The sequence below is a fragment of the Pelobates fuscus genome, chromosome 4 (genome assembly GCF_036172605.1).
Source record: "Pelobates fuscus isolate aPelFus1 chromosome 4, aPelFus1.pri, whole genome shotgun sequence".
Taxonomy (NCBI): domain Eukaryota; kingdom Metazoa; phylum Chordata; class Amphibia; order Anura; family Pelobatidae; genus Pelobates; species Pelobates fuscus.
In genome coordinates this window covers 148,162,284-148,177,561 of record NC_086320.1, presented here as the reverse complement: position 1 = coordinate 148,177,561, position 15,278 = coordinate 148,162,284, and the positions used below count along the sequence as shown (strand labels likewise).

General features: G+C 41.9%; 1 protein-coding gene across 2 annotated transcripts in view; it reads right to left on the bottom strand.

Annotated features, from left to right (window-relative positions):
• Window positions 1–15,278, bottom strand: part of LOC134608650 (cytidine monophosphate-N-acetylneuraminic acid hydroxylase-like) — a 273,312-nt gene that overhangs the window by 218,310 nt on the left and 39,724 nt on the right. The window lies entirely within an intron of this gene.

Sequence of the window (15,278 nt, the reverse complement as noted above, 5' to 3'; positions counted from 1 at the left end):
AGAAACCATAAAAGGCTACGTATATATCGGTTTTAACGACGAGTTTTGTGTTGTTGGCAAAGGGTTTTAAATCTAGTAAGTTGGATAAGTCTTTAAAAAATATGGAAATCTATGGGTAGCCTCTGGGCCGTACGTGGGGGTTCGGATCTCTGAATACCCCTAAGGATGTTCTTAATTTGGTAGGAGGACATGAAACTTGAGTTGTTTGGTTGTAAAGTTAGCATGTGATGTTGGATGCCTGTCAGATATAGTCTGATTGTGTTGTATGAGTTTGAGGTGGCAAAAAGAAGCAAAGCCCAACAAGGATGTCATGATGAAAGGTTGTAAGATGTTGTGTTCAGAAATGAATCTTTTAAATAAAATGAAAGCTCTGTCGTAAGTTTTCCGGGTATTAGTAGACAGTGCTAATTGGGACAATGTTCTGCTATGTTGCATGTGATGAGAGCAATCTCGCCACATTGCATTGGAGAAGCCTGGTTGCCCGCCTGCTGCCTTTGTACTATGGACCGGCAGTTAAACTGTGAATTTTACAGTGCAGAAAGGTTTATTCATGCCTTTCTGCACAGCCGTTCGGTAGATTCTGTCTAAGGCACGAACCGCCTTCTGTTAGCCTCCCCAGAGCCGTGGGGAGCCGGCAGGCGCTGTTAATTGGCCACCCAGAAGCTAGCGTGTGCCTTCAATCTACCTCCCTGAAGCCGCGGTTAACCGCGGCTTAACGAGCGTGTGCACTCAACTGACCACCCAGTAGCTGCGGTTAACCGCAGCTTAATTGACTGTTACTGGGTGGCCGCGATTACACTTAGCGACCGCTAGGTGGCGGTGTTATGGAGCTCCTTGGACGGCCAGCGGTGCTCAGCCCGGAATCAGTGTACTAAAAGCGGACACTTTTACGTGCAGGCACCGCTGAGCCTCCAGCCCCCTGGTTCCTATTCGTGCAATGTAGCCGAACACCGGTTAATTCGGTAGTTTGTATATGTGAATGTGTTAACCCAGATAGCACAGCCATGGAGCCTATTCGTGTAATTAAAGACTTTGGCTCCATGGCAATTGAACTGTGTGAATAGGATCTGAGCGCTATTCGGTAGTTGTGTGCGCTCAGATCCCAGCTATCTGGGGATATGTGACATGTCTGTGTTTTATGTATAAAATGTAATATTATATGTTTTAATGGATTTTATTGTATTTGGGTCCCCACGTGTATAATGGAGTTTGCCTCTGTCCTGGGAGATAATTGGATTACTTCTCAATTATCTCCAGGATAATTAAAGTAAAAAGTAAGTAAAAGCATGATCACCATAAAACCTTAGAAATAAGCCATAATTGTAGGTTAACCATTGCTTGTAATATACATGAAATATCTATAATTTAGTAATTTAAAATCACTATAATCTAAACCAATACATAATAGAAAAATTTTAACAAGATAGGAACTTAGTATCGTATGAATAAGTATAGAAAGTATAACTGATTTAAACAAATTTTTGACAGTACCTAGGTAAATTAACCGAATTTGGTTTAATATAAAACAGAAACAGAGTTTGCCGTATGACAGATATGAAACAAATGCGTGCATAACTGAGCAAACTGCCGAAAGCATAATTAGAATGAATAGAAAGAAAACAGTGTCATTCGTCAAAAGTTTGACCGACCTAGATGAAAGATATTTGTAACAACCGAACGGCAAGCAGCATGAATGAGAGCTTACGGTACAATGAAGCAAAAATGAAATGAAACGAAATGGTGTTTAGGAAACCTGTGTACCATACAGTAGAACATACCGAAAGGATTATGGCACGAACAAGTTTAAACCGAAATGAGAAATAAACGTATGATTTGCGACCTGGCCGTAAAGCCGTAAAGTGAAGACCCGTTTGAAAACGGAACGCCGTGGGACTAAACCGGGCATCGGACTTACGATTTTGAAGTCCCTGGGACGTTATCTTCGATGAAGACTGGAGTCACGAGGAGCTGAACGGGCGGAAAACTTTCAAGAGGATTCCTGGACACAGCTACACGTGAAGAAAATTGTGGGTTTCTGAAAAACCAAGATGGCGCCGTACGAGAACAGGAAGTGGATCCTCATGCAGTGCTGACCTCGAACGGTATGGAGCCAGGTAAGGGGTGTCCCTTAAGTAGGGAAGAGGTGTGTCATACGCCCCTCCCACAATTACAGGCCAAAAGGCCTTAATACATATATACACACACACACATACATACACGTTAAGGCCGTTGATGGTCTGGTGAGTCTGAGAGGATTACTTCCAGTTCAGTCCGCCATTTTGTTTCTCTTACCTGTTTTCCCTCGTGGTCTCTGTTCTTCACTTACCTGACCACTTCCAAACAGTTTTGTTGCTCCACGGCCTCCTCCAGGCGTCCTCGCAGCCCGGTCTCGGCACGGCTAGTGGTTTAAAACCATAAGTCAAATCCCTACCGTAAGGCAACGGCCGCAAACATTACTCACTTTCACGGTAGGGGTTTTGTTCGTTTACAATTGGCGTTCGGTTAAATCTTCTGTTCATTTACTTACATGCTGTTCGGCACAATTTCGTTTGTAAATAACAGGTCATATACCTATGTTTTCGTATATTTAAACTACACGAACACAGCCATTCCTTTCGTTTTTTTACAGCAATGTATGTCGCATAGAGAGGGCCTCCCATGTCACTCCCATTCTATCTTATGCTTTAGTTATCACCGAGAGGCCAACACCCCACCACAACATTTCGGTGGCCTCAATTTCCCCTTGGCCAACCCATAGGTAGCGCCTCTCAATCCTGCTTGGCAATTAGCAGGGACTCCCATGTCATGTTTCAAATAGCATAAATTGTTTTGCCGTTTGGTATCTAGAGTGCTTTGCCAGTACCTGGTCACTTCGTCCTGGGATAATGATTAAGTTGCTTTATATATTTTCAGTTATGTCTCAAGTTTCTGACATCCTCCCCACCCCCCAGTACAGCAGCAGCACTACCACAATTTAAAACAACAACAACAAAAAAGAGGGCCAGGATCAAACCGGTGGGAAGTAAAGACATAAAGGAATTGGGGGGCTGTGGCAGACCGCCGTCATTGAATAACATGCCCACTGCTCGTTCGTGAATTTCCCCATGTATTGCTAGGCCTTTTGTGTATTGTGCCTGTATATGCAGCTGTGGGTCAACAAAGGGGGAGGGAGGGTGAGGGAAGGAGAGGGGGAGCAGCTTTGTAAAGTAGAGTTAAGTGAAATGTAATACCCTGTGCATCTCCCCCTATGGTCTGCCTGTATCTCTCCCTCTTCCCCCTCCTTTTTCCTATCATAGCAGGACGTGGACACAGGGACACTGCCAGCTCAGGTGGCAGGGGCTGATGTGTCCCTCTTCTATTCCCCCCCCCATCAGCTTCTTGGGATTGAAACTCCTGGTGGATTGTGTTGGAGACCACATGTAGAGGTCTGTACATGTAAAACCTTGTGTGAAGAAATAAAGAGTCAGAGTGGTACCTCCAGGACTGTGTGTCGTCCAGTTACTGGGGGAAAAATGGATGCCTGCTTTTTGTAAGAGTTCCTGAGTGGATAAAGGAAGGGAATTAGCCGAGGTAACCGGTCGGGTTACCCTGGGTCCGCTACAACTGTTGGCAAGCGGCGGAATCATACTTACCAGCCGAAAGCAACCAGCGACCCGTTCAAGGAACAAGCATGGTGCCCAGCTACAGTAAGGATGCTGCGGACAAAGAGATAACCAGGTGCCTGGCGTACTACAAAGAAACCCCCTCAGAGGAATCTATGACCAAGATCCTCTCTGATGCACAAGCATATCTCCTGGCTCAGAAAGATTGGGTGAACCCCTCAGCCTCCCACGAATGGCAGACAGGGGAAGTGTCTTCAGGGGCCTGGTAGCTACTGAACAAAAGCCCAAGTTGCCCTACAACAGCTCTAAGACTCTTACGGAACTCGAGGAAGAGTTCCAACGCAGGATGCAAGAAGCTCTATCCCAGGATCATGGCCCTGCCTCAGAGGAGAGTGACCTGGACTGGAGGGTGGCCAGGACGAACTCTGGAAGGAGAGCCCTCGGCGAGATTTTTTTCAACCCCAGAACAGCGACTGCAGGATTAGCTGGATCTGCGGATGCCTTTCCTGAGAAGGCAGCCCCTGGAGGAATGGGTGGCTGAACTGGATCTACTGGTCCAGAGGGAACTGTGGGTAGACAGTTACTGAGCCTTACGCTGGTTTGCAGTCAACCTGTACCCATGTCTAGCTGCAGCAGCCCCTGGAGGAATGGGTGGCTGAACTGGATCTACTGGTCCAGAGGGAACTGTGAGTAGACAACAGTTACTGAGCCTTACACTGGTTTTCAGTCCAGCTGTACCCGTGTCTAGCTGCAGCGACCCTCCAGAGGGAGAAGACTACGATGGCCCTGGTCTTCTGTGGGAGGCTCTTGATGATGATGTGTAGTTCGGAGACCCAGACTGTTCCCACTTCTGGTATATCCAAGATGACTGGGAAAACCTCTTGGACCTTGCCGAGATAGCGGATTTACAGCCTGATCTGACCCACCTGGCTAACCTGGAGTGGGAGCTTGAGCAGGACTACAGGCAACTATTCGAAATGGCACAGCCGCAGGTTCCAGAGACTGGAGACTTAATAGACTTTGCAAGCCTGGGAGAGAAGTGTTCTGTCCTTTCTCTCCAGCGGCAGTTCATGGGAATGGAGACAACTGGTCTCGTTCCCCAGCAGCAGAGTGCAGTCCAAGGGGAGAATCGTTCTGTCCTTTCTCCCCAGCGGCAGTGTGAATTCCAGGGAATGGAGACAACTGGTTTCATTCCCCAGCAGCAATGTGAATTCCAGGGGATGTAGACAACCGGCCTCGTTCACCAGCGGCAGTGCGAGTTAATCGGGAAGGATAACCACTTGTACTGCAGGTGTCGTGGGTAAGACTTCGGTCGCCACGGGCACCCTGCAAGTGGAAGAGTTGGCTCCTTCGGAGGCTGACCACAGTGACCTGCTATGGTCTGGTCAGCAGGGAGCACCGCTACCCCTTCTGCATCTGTGCAGAGCGCAGCCAGCATCTTCTCTTCCCTTCCCCAGGAGAGAATTGATGTGGAGGCGTAGGCCTCCAGGCAGAGGGCAAGTAGCCTCTGCCCACCCCTGGTGCCTAAGCAGGGCCCTGGCAGTCGTGCAGGGTCCGGAGAGAGAGTAGGAATAGGGGCGCGGGCCCTTGAGCAGGGGGCCACCAGCCTGTATACGCAGTTGTGGGTCAACATTGGGGTGGGGGGGGACACAGCTCTGTAAAGTACAGTTAAGTGAAATGTATTGCTCTGTGCCCCTCCCTCTCCCCCTTCCTTTTGTGAACATATTGCCTGCCTGTATCTCTCCCCTTCCCCCTCCCTTTTCCGCCACAGCAGGACGTGGACACAAGGACACTGCCAGCTCAGGTTTCAAGGGCTGATGTGTCCCTCTTCCACCCCCCCCTTAATCAGCTTCTTGGGATTGAAACCCCTGGTGGATTGTGTTGGAGACCACATGTAGAGGTCTGTGCATGTAAAACCTTGTGTGAAGAAATAAAGAGTCAGTCAGAGTTGTACCTCCAGGACTGTGTGTCATTCAGTTACTGGGGGGCGGGGGGGAGGAGAGGAGGGGGGTAATGGATGCCTGCTTGTTGTAAGGGTTCCTGAGCGGCTGAAGGAAGGTACAGGTGATACTCGAAAAATTAGAATATCGTGCAAAAGTTCATTTATTTCAGCATCCTGGTCTTCCATAACACCTCAGCAGTGCCACAGGCTGATAGCTTCCATGCCACGCTGCATTGAGGCAGTAATTGCCCAAACCAAGTACTGAGTCCATATGCATGCTTATACTTTTCAGAGGTCCAATATTGTTCTATGTACACTCCTTGTTTTATTGATTGCATGTAATATTCTAATTTACTGAGATTGTGGATTTGGGGTTTTCATGAACTGTAAGCCATAATCATCGCACTTATGACAAATCACGGCTTGAACTATCTTGCTTTGCATGTAATGCGTCTATCTCATATATTAGTTTCCCCTTTTACGTTGCATCACTGAACTAAATTAACTTTTGCACGATATTCTAATTTTTCGAGTTTCACCTGTAATTAGCAGAGGTAGCCGGTTGGGTTACCCTGGGTCCACTACAGGTGCACACACAAAACATGTATTTCGCAGGAATGGTGCTGCCATAGTAACCAAAAGTCATACATAGTACAACACACATAAAAATAAATTTTAAAACTTTATAAGACAACTTAACCCCTTAAGGACGGAGGCAATTGTACAAATTCTGATCAAAGCATAATGTAAACAAAACCTTTAATTTGTGCTATATGTCTGATCAACTATAGTTCACCTCTTTCAAATTAAGATCACCCATCACTTATTATATACCATTTTGTTCAGGAAAAACAGGGCTTTCATTTCACAGCAAATATTTAGATTTGAAATATAACTTGATATGAATACAATCTAAAAAGTTGTGATAAATTAAAAAAATGTTTTTCTTTCTTAGTTCTGCGCAGCATTTTAACTGTGAATGTCATAATACTGTTAGCTTTTACTGTAATAAAATACACATATTTGTGTTCAGAAATGTCTCATGAGTGCAACAACACACCTCGTGTACAGTTTTTATGTTTTTATTTGGAAAGTTCCATGGTCAAATATAGGGCTTTCCCCTTACCAGTTATTACACATTGAAATTTGCCAGATTGGTTATGTTGCCTTTGAGACCGTATGGTCACCCAGGAATGAATATCACTCATCATGGCATACCATTTGAATAAGTGGACAACCCAAGGTATGTCCTTTCTTTTTTAGTAGCCACAAGCCCTGACCGAAGTTAGTGTTCATATTTGTTTCGACACTTCTCACTGATCAAATCCTCATGATACGTTGTACTGTTTAAAAAAAAAAAAAAAAAAAAAATTGTGAAGTCTAATTGTGGCAGAACTTACCACCAGTTTCGTACATTTGCCCCCTTTCGTGTGTTTTTTCCCTTTTCTGTTTTGGAGTTGTTATATACGAACTCCTTCCATTCGTCTCCCAAATGAGGACTACCCCTGTAACCCATTAGAACGTTCACACCAGCAGCTTAAGTGCAAAGGAGGTAATTAATGAATGCTTCCATCTGGTCTCCCAAACGTGGGCAGCAGTACTTGATCATCGAGTGTCTGAAACTCTTTTCGGCTAGGCACTCGCATGAACCCCGGTAAAGATTGTACTGCTGCCCATTCTACTTACCGACCAGCTATGCAAACAACGTTAGGGAGATATGAACTACCGAACAGGGGGAGCATTAGTACCCTGAAACGAAGAGAATCCCTTACATGGTGCTCGCACAGGAACCCCCAAACAGAGACCGGCCAGGACACCTATGTCCCTGGAACGGTTTTAGGCTAGCACCTCGTGTCCGGCCGGTCAAAACTTTACCCTGGTGGCATTGCCATTTCACCATACCAATCTGAGTGATATTTGGATATGTTATGCACTCAGCTGTCCACGAGTGGTTCACTGGTATTGCACTCTTCCTGAGTTGTGTTTCAAAGCTGTTGAATGCAGCAGACACATACTCCAAGGAATCCATGTATACAGTGTAAATATGAGGCAAAAATGTGGTTCTTTGTTGAATTAATTTGCATATGTCTACCCAGAATCCCTTGCAGTAGTGAGAGCACTGTTAAAGGGAGATTTCTGTGTTAAATGCAAGTCTTGTGGCTTGCCTGGTGTGTGTAATTGTGTTTAACATTGCATTAACTATATATTATATATATATATATATATATATATATATATATATATAAAATACAAGTCTTGAGAATGGATCTAAAACTGGTCCGAAATGTTAACGCTGTGCAAATAAAATAAAAAAAAATACTATTTTTTCAACTAATTAAGACCCAGGAGTGTCCATTTCCTTGTGTAAATATATAAAATGCCAAAATACCAGAGTATTGCAGTATTCAATTATACCTTTTTTATTGGACTAACATAATATTTCAAAGACAAGCTTTCGAGTGTTTTCCTTATACTGCAATACTCTGGTATTTTGTCATCTTGTCTACTGGACTAATATGGCACATCCAATCTAGACAGATATATATATATTGTGACAGGATGGCCAGGCTCTTCACAATAAACTTCAAGTGCAACAGTCAGGATAAAATAGTACTGCAGTTTATTGTCACTTTCCACAATTTATACAAGGTTGTGCTCTCCCACAAAATAAAACAAAAAGAAAATAAATCCTACTCCAACTTGGAGACTTACTAAACAACAGTATTACTAACTATCCAACTGGCCAGCTAATCTAGTTCCCAGTTTTAAACAAAATGAAATACAGCACTTTTAGCAGGTTTCACACAGTACCTTTTTCCCAGAGTCTCAGGCTTAACTACCTCCTCTCTCCCAGCTGTTAGACTCCCTGATGTCTTCAGAGGCTAACCTTTTAAAACCCTAGGGCTGGTTAATTACATTGACCTGGTTGATAACATTCAAGGGGTGACTCACCCCAATTAACCCCATCATGCTGGGAATAGAGATCGCTCCAATCTATTACTAACATAGAAAGCCTCTCTGACATTGCCACAATATATATATATACACACACACACACACACAAATATATTATTTTGTGTTACTAATTTGTTTTAACGTTTAGACACTAGGTAGACTGCCTGACAGATACCTTTGGGGTTAAAGGGAATCTCCAGTGCCAGGAAATTGATCCGTTTTCCTGGCACTGGAGGGTCCCTCTCCCTCCCACCCACCAATCCCCAGGTACTGAAGGGGTGAAAACCCCTTCAGTCACTTACCTGAGGCAGCGGCGATGTCCCTCGCCTCTGTCTCCTCCTCCGCGACGCTCCTCCTCTCCATTGCATCAGCCGGTGGGCGAGACTGATCCCACCCACCGGCCGAGGAGACCTAATGCGCATGCAATGCTTTCCTATGGGGATTTGAGCGACGCTGGAGGTCCTCACACAGCGTGAGGATGTCCAGCGACGCTCTAGCACAGGTTCCTGTGCTATAGAGCAGGAAGTGACCTCTAGTGGCTGTCTAGTAGACAGCCACTAGAGGTGGAGTTAATCCTGCAAGGTAATTATTGCAGTTTATAATAAAAAATTGCAATAATTACACTTGCAGGGTTAAGAGTAGTGGGAGTTGGCACCCAGACCACTCCAATGGGCAGAAGTGGTCTGGGTGCTTGGAGTGTCCCTTTATGCACCCATCAAGCCCCCCATCTTCAGATGATCCTCTGGAGGTGACCACAGGCATATATTTGAGGAGGTTTTGAATAGTAATGTCCCTTAAATTATACAATTTTCATACAGAAGATATATGAATTGCATTGTGAGTATATACATCAAAGCACTACCATTTAATTGATTAGCTTTGACACTACATTTTTTAATTGTGTTTATCACATTGATTAGATCAGAGATTGAATCAATACACTCGAAAATCAATGCCTCAGACAATATAGACCTTATATCAGAACTAGATGGAACTGTTAACGCCAGGATTATTAAATTTGAGAAGGAAATAGTTACCAAAAAGAACTCAAACTTTTTGAGGGACAAGAAAGATTATGAAAGTGGACTCATTAGAAATTGGCAGAGAAAAGTTTTTAAAAACAAAAATAATAAGAAATATATTTCTACCCAGAAAAATGAGCCCAACTCATATGGTTCCTTTTCAAATAATTTTTATTAAAGTTTTACATATTTGTATAACAACAGGAATATAAACATTGTATTTGGGGGTAGGAAGGGAAGGGAAACTTGGAAATGGAAAAGAATAACCATCCAGTATTACAATAGGCATAACAGTGTATATGGCAAAAATAAAAATAATATGTTTTTACATCAATGCACTTTAATAACAAATATGTCAAAGACCATATGCTGTTTTGATTTTTTCTTCCCACTTGTCCCAATTATATTTTAATATTGGGAAACCACGCATATGAGCTCTATGTGATAATTCGTGCGCCTTGTTTTCTAGAATCAAATTAAAAACTTCCCTGAGAGATGGCACATCTTGGGACTTCCAATGTCTAGGTAAACAGGATGTAGCAGCGATCAAAATGTGACCTATGATTATTTTGTCTGTTCTATTAATGGATTCCGGGAGTTTTTTAAATAAGGCTAGTTCCGAGGTTAAAATGCTAATGGTCCTGTTCACTTTAATAATTAGGTCGTGAATCAATTTCCAATATTTAGTTAATTTAGGACAGAACCACCAAATATGGGCCATATTGCCCACACCCCCACAATCCCTCCAACACCGGTCAGAATACATATTGTTCATGTTGTGCAATCTAGACGGGGCTAGGTACCAACGATATAAAATTTTATAATGATTTTCAAAGTGGTCGGTGCAATACGAAATACCTTTTAAAGCTTTAAAAAAACCGAACCATTCTTCTAGATCGTACTGGGCACCCAACTCCGTCTCCCATGACAACATGTGTTTTAATTTAACTAGGGGCTTGGCGTTATAAAACGAGTCTAAAACGAGGCTGAAGGGTCAGTGTTAGGACCCGCTTAGGGGGGGTCTGCCTTGACGTTGGCAGGCGGGCATCCCTCCAATGGCCATTGGAGCAACTAAATGACCTCCATTTGTCTAAATATACATAGGGATTAAGGAAAAAGCGCAAGTAACATTTTCTTTTCTTTGGTTTTTACTATATATTGGGGCTGATGTGTGTTGTAGTCCTTGCAGCTTAAGCGCAGGACTTCTCTTTTTGTATTTGTATTTACTTTGTATCACACAGCCTGGTTACAATGCTGCTACCCATCCCATGTGTTCCCTATTAAGGGTTAATAAGTAAAGGGGTGTATATAAAAAATACCCCTTTCTGTCTCATTAGAGATATCTTTGCCAGAAGCTCAAGGAAGCAGGCTGAAGGGTCAGTGTTAGGACCCGCTTAGGGGGGGTCTGCCTTGACGTTGGCAGGCGGGCATCCCTCCAATGGCCATTGGAGCAACTAAATGACCTCCATTTGTCTAAATATACATAGGGATTAAGGAAAAGGCGCAAGTAACATTTTCTTTTCTTTGGTTTTTACTATATATTGGGGCTGATGTGTGTTGTAGTCCTTGCAGCTTAAGCGCAGGACTTCTCTTTTTGTAGTTATAAAACGAGTAGCATAAGGATATCGTGCCTTTACTAGTGGGGCTGCATAAAAAAGCTTTCTCTAATGGAGACATCCCAAGCGTTTTATAGTTTTTATCCGTTTCAGGTACTTTATATTGTTCTTTCAATTTGTCAATGATTACCTTACATTCCAACTCACATACATTCGTTAATCCATACTTAAGTTTCAATTTTTCCAAAGAAAGAATAGCATTGCCGTGGAAAAAATTGTCAAGATTAGTTATAGAGTATTCCTTCAACAGTTCTATTTTTAAGGATGGAATATAATCTTTCAATAATTCAATAGGCATTGCTCTATATAGGCTGGGAGAATGATCATTTTTAAAAACAATATCCCAGGCCTTAAGTGTAGTCTTGGTAGATAAAAATAACTTTGTAATTCCAGGTCTTTTCTTAGAGTTTAACCAGGGTAATTCCGACAGTCTAACCGGTAAAATTCTGGATTCTTCTATTTCCATCCATCTGGGTTTATCAACCTGATTGCCAAAGCTCACAGCCACTGCAGCGTTAGTGGCGAAATAATATTTGCGGAAATCGGGAACACCGATACCGCCATTCGATTTGTGGTGCTGTAGGGAAGTGAGCTTCACTCGAGCAGGCCTATTCCCCCAGATGAACTTCATAATTGTCGAATGAACTTTATTAAAAAATGATAATGGGATGGACAAAGGGATGGTCCTAAAAAAATATAGAATTTTTGGAAGTATCGTCATCTTAACAGATGCGACCCTCCCCAGCCATGAAAGTTCCATTCCGCCCCATCTCTCCATCTCCTTTTGTAGGTCCGACCATGCTTTCCTCAAGTTGTGATTATGCATATTTACCAAATTTTTACATAAATTGATGCCAAGATATTCCATGTAGTCAGCTCTCCAATCAAATAAATATAATTTCTTAAGGGCAATAGTTTCCGAATTTTTTAAATGAAATGGAAGGGCCTGAGACTTAGACTCGTTTAATTTGTAGTACGATATTTCGCCAAATTGAGTTAAAATGTCTTTGAGGTGGCTCAAAGATTCTTTTGGGTTTTTGACAGCCAGAATTATATCGTCTGCAAACAGGCCAATTTTGTGAGCGGATTCTTTAACAACAATTCCTGCAATTTGTGGGGTTATTCTAATTAGTTCAGCCAGGGGTTCTATTGCTAAAACAAATAGAATTGGGGATAAAGGGCACCCCTGTCTCGTCCCATTGGTTAGAGAGAACGTTTTAGACGAAAAACCGGAAGCCGAGACATGGGCGGAAGGTGCACAATATAGCGCCTTAACTGCTGTGATAAAGGATAGTGGTATGTTGAATCTTTCTAACGTTCTCCATAAATATCCCCAATGTATCCTGTCAAACGCCTTCTCTGCATCTAGAGATAGAAGCAATGAAGGCGTTTTGGTCATATTGATGTGCTGAATCAAGTTTATGAATCTTCTAGTCCCATCGGGCGCCTGTCTATCCTTTACAAAACCCACTTGATCCTTATTTATTAGCAATGGGATTAATTTGGTTAATCTATTTGCGAGAACTTTAGAATAAATCTTTGAATCATTATTGATTAGAGAAATGGGTCTAAAATTGTGGCATCTATCAGGAGTTTTACCTGGTTTTGGTAAGGTGACTATTCGTGCGCTCAAGGACTCCTCTGGCATCGTTCCCCCGGACTTATAGGAATTGAATAATTTGGTCATGTGGGGAATCAAAATTTCTTGAAAAGTTTTATAATATAAAATAGTGAATCCATCGGGGCCAGGGGCTTTTCCGGATGGCATAAGTTTAATCGCCTCAGCTATCTCTTTTGCTGATATTTCACATTCTAAACTCTCCAAGTGTTCTGGAGACAACCGAGGCAGCGTCACTCTGTCTAAGAATTTATCAATGGTTGTTGCAGAAGGCTGGGTAAGGTTCGAATCGCGTTCCAAATTATAAAGTTTACCATAATACTCTGCAAACATGTCACTTATTTTAGTAGGATGAAACACTTTTCGCCCCTGATCATCAAGTAAATACGCTATTTTTGATTGTGCATTCACATGCCGGAGTTTGGATGCCAAAAGAGTAGAGGCCCTGTTGCCTTTTAAGTAAAAAGTTTTCCTGAGACGTCTCACCATAAGAGATGTACGATCTAAATTAATTTTGTTAATTTTAGCCTTAATTTCTCCTATCATTGCTGATATGGAAGACGAGGGACCACATTTATTGGCCTGGTTCAAATTGTACAGTTCTTTTTCCAATGTTCTTAAATTATTGCTATTAAGTTTCTTCAGGTGAGACGCTCTAGAAATAAAATGACCTCTTAACACAGCCTTATGCGCATTCCAAGACACCTCGCCAGGAACCTCGGGTGAGGCATTTTCCAAAAAATAATCGCTCAAAGCTTTCTCCGTCAATGATCTATTCACAACATCGTTTAATAAATAATCGCCTAATTTCCAGGATCTATTCGGGGCTGAAGAAGCAATTTCGTCAATATGCATTATGATTGGAGCATGGTCAGACCAGTTAATGTCTAAGATATCAGATTTCAAGATGTGCGGAATTAAAGCGTTCTGGACCATAAACCTGTCTAGCCTGGAATACATATTTTTAGAAACAGAATAATACGTAAAATCTCTTTCATTCTCATGCATCAGTCTCCAGGAATCATATAAACCACATTCAATCATGTATCTGGAACATTTGTTTGCTAATCTGTCGCTATCCCCTCTATGTTGTTGATCATTGTCTTCTCTAGCGTTATCCAATTCACCGTCCATAACAAAATTCGTATCGCCACACATTACCAAGCTGCCTCTCACATTCTCATTCACTAAGTCCATCAATTTCCTAAAGAACTGCAACTGACCGGTGTTGGGAAAATACACGTTCACTATGGTATAATCAATAGTGTTAAGTGAACCTATCCATATTAAATACCTCCCTTCATCATCCGTCATTACTTTGTTCGTCGAACATGCTACATTCCTGTGGAAGAAAATTGATGTACCTCTAGACTTGGATTTATAAGTGCTATGATATTGGACTGGGAAAAGCTTTGACATAATCTTATGTGTTCTATCATTTTTAAAATGCGTTTCCTGTACACAGATGACATCTGATTTGTTGGATTTTGCTTCTTTGAATAGTAAGCGTCTTTTGTGGGCGGTGTTCAGGCCTCTCACATTAAATGACATATATTTTAAAACCATAATTTATGGAACAGCAATGCTTGATAAAGAGTAAAAGAACATTCAACTTTGTGAGAGTCCGAACAACCGCCTTCCAATAAAGAAACATCCAACAATACTGTCACAACAAACTCAAGATGTGTACATGTGTGTACGGGAATAAATGAACGAATTTGTGCAAGTCGCTGATGCCACATAATATGCATTTTTGTATGAGGTATTTCCGTGATTCGTGGTCTGTAAACATTTCTACCAAATTTTAAAGGATGGATGGTCAAAGAAAATATAAAAATAAAAATATCAACGGGGTACAAAAAACTTGGGTATACACCCCTATCAGGGGAAATAAACAAACAGTGAAAAAGGGCCATGAGGGAGAGCAAAAAAAGTCTCTCCATCTCAGGGTATTAGGCCCAGGTTGGGGGGAGAGAAGGCTGCTGGATACAAGGGGAGCAATATTAATGAACAAAAAAAAATAAAAAATATAAATAAAAATAAAAAAAATAAAACAAAGAGGCAGCTGTAAAATATGACATTTTGAAAGGACAAAAATCACAGAACAATAAAAAAAAAAAAAAAATAATAATAATAAAATTAAATATGCAATGATATACAAAAAAAAACAAGGGACCATAGAATAATATTGATTGTAAAAGTTTGGAAAGGTTTAAGTGGTCAAATCGGTTTCTGAAATAAACCGTTAAGTCTCATGTCAAATAGTCATTGGTGTGCAAACTCTAAGGACAGTCATAACCAGGAGAAACAAGTCAAAATCCAAAGTAATCCCGCTAAAACTCCAGACTGGAGCAGAGCCCAAAAGCCTGTTGCAGAGATAAAGTTTTCTCGGAACCAAGCCATAAAAATCAATAGAGAATAGAGAAAAATCATGAAGATAAACGTGTATATATAAAAATAAAAAAAAAATTAAAAAATCCTTAGTGAAAATAGGAAGAACATCTGAACTTGAAGTGTCGAACG